This window comes from Octopus sinensis, linkage group LG5, assembly GCF_006345805.1.
Source record: "Octopus sinensis linkage group LG5, ASM634580v1, whole genome shotgun sequence".
Classification (NCBI taxonomy): Eukaryota; Metazoa; Mollusca; class Cephalopoda; order Octopoda; family Octopodidae; genus Octopus; species Octopus sinensis.
Window position 1 is genome coordinate 62,551,961 of NC_043001.1, and position 2,500 is coordinate 62,554,460.

Here is a 2,500-nt window from a genome sequence, read left to right on the forward strand (position 1 = left end):
CCAACATTCGTTGTCAAGCATGGTGGGGACAATCACAAGCACAACACGCACACACACACACATACATGCATACACATATACACAAATACATACATATATATAATATGTGTATATATATATTGCAGCGAGGAAGGTGTTGTAAGCCATTTAAGAAACACACAAAAAACCGTTACATTCACTTCACATTTAAATTTAATTTGCCAAAATATTTTCGTCGCTTTCAGACCGTGACCTGTTCACTGACAAAAAATATCGTGCTAACAGGTCGCGGTCTCAAAGCGACGAAAATATTTTCACAAATTAAATTTAAATGTTGAAGTGAATCTAACGGTTTTTGTGTGTTTCTTAAATGGCTTATAAACACCTTCAACGCCGCAACTGTTTTCGTTCCAGCACACGATCTCAGATCAAGTCACTTGCTATGCAAGTACATCTCTGTAACTATATATATATATATTTATATATATAGTATATGGTATATTGGTAAAAACAGTAAGATAACAAAAGAAAGAAAGAGACCTCAATATTATGTAAGTATAGAGGAAATCTTATATATAAAAGTGAGGTTGTGTGTCTGTCTCCTACGATTTAGATTCCTAACTACTCCCACATTTTGCGGTGCAGTTGAACCAAAACCGGGTATCTTATAGTCATGATTCATATTGAGACCGTCTGGGTATTAGCGCGCGTCTACGATGAGTCTACGATTTTAAAAAAAATTTACCATCGATTTTTCCCATTTTTAATCCATTTTTGACATATATAAGGGAAGTAACTCTCTAAAATTTATTATTAAATCTCAGAACGTAAAAAGCTACAGTAACACCCCTCCCCCTTTGTGGTTAGCCATATTGAGATGGCTATTATACTTTACATCTCTAAAAATGCTTATATAATTATTTCCCTTACAAACCCGAGCAACGCCAGGCGATACTGCTAGTATACATATATATATATACATATATATATATACCCACAATATACAAGACCACCACAGCAAACAGACCCAAGATGGACACCGCTGGCAACAATATACACCTCACCTCGATGCTCCTACTGAACATTAGAGGACTGCAAACACTCAGTAACAGGACAAAAATCCCGTTCTTGAGAGACTTTGTTGCATGCAATCAAGCCTTATGCATAGCACTTACAGAAACGCACCTGAAACCGGACATAGCAGATGCGAATTACACATACCACAGTATGTTTTACTACGGACCGACAGAAAAGAAAGGAGTCATGGAGGAGTTGCTATGTACATCCGTGAGGACCTCACACCCCAGGTCCTTTTGTCATACTCAAACTCGGTGTGTGACACACTAATTGTACATATAAGGCAACTTGATGTAGTTGTGTGTGCTACATATCGCCCTCCAGATGCCCCAAGCCATGTAGGTAAGTTTGAAGACTGCCTTATAAAAATAGAAGTTTTAATCACATTACAACAACACATAAGTGTACTTATTATGGGAGACTTCTATCTACCCAATGTCAGATGGCCCGAGGGCCTTTCTCTCCCAGGAATGACAAGATGTGAACGAGGACAGGCGAGGTCCCTCCTGAACCTCATCAACACCCTGTACATTGAGCAAGTAATACTCCAACCAACCAGGGCAGGTAACACACTGGATCTCTGCTTCACAAATAATATGGATCTCATCCATAATGTGAAAGTGACACCGACACTACTCTTGGATCACAACATAGTAGAGCTGACCATGTACGGGCCAAAAGAGAGCATGGACATGCAGCCTACAAGAAACCCTCAGAATCTTTCCAGCTTGAACTACCATAAGGCAAACTGGAAACAAATTGAGAAAGAGATCCTCAAACAAAACTGGCCTGAATGTCTCTCCTCAAACAAAACTGGCCTGAATGTCTCTCCTCGCCAGACATCGACGTGAAACTTCAACAATTCATGTCTGTAATGCAAGCCATATGCTACAAATGTGTCCCAGAGAAAAAGGCACTGTACACAAGACAAAATCCCAGAGAGAGGAAAATTTTAATGAGACGGCATACAAAAATTTCAAATCGCCTAAACAAACAAATTGAAAGCAGTGAAAAGTCCCGCCTGAAAATAAAACTGTTGGAAATTGAAAAATCTCTGCAACTCTCCCATGAAAAGGAAAGAGCAGACAAAGAAGCCTGGGCTATAGACAACATAAAATCTAACCCCAGAGCTTTCTACAGGTATGCCAAAGAAACAGCTACAGTGCACTGTGGGATAGGGCCACTCCTTGAAAAGGATGGCACACTCACAGGAAAACCAATGAGGGTAAGTGAAATACTGAATGAGCAATTCAAGAGTGTTTTCACTCCACCCCTTGGGCATCTCCAAATCACCAATCCAACTGACTTCTTTACCACTGCAGATATAAAATCACAGGCGGCGACAATAGATTACATTGATATAAAGGAAGACGATGTAATAAAGGCCATAGATGAAATGAAAACAGACTCAGCTACTGGCCCCGATGGATTCCCGGCAATCCTC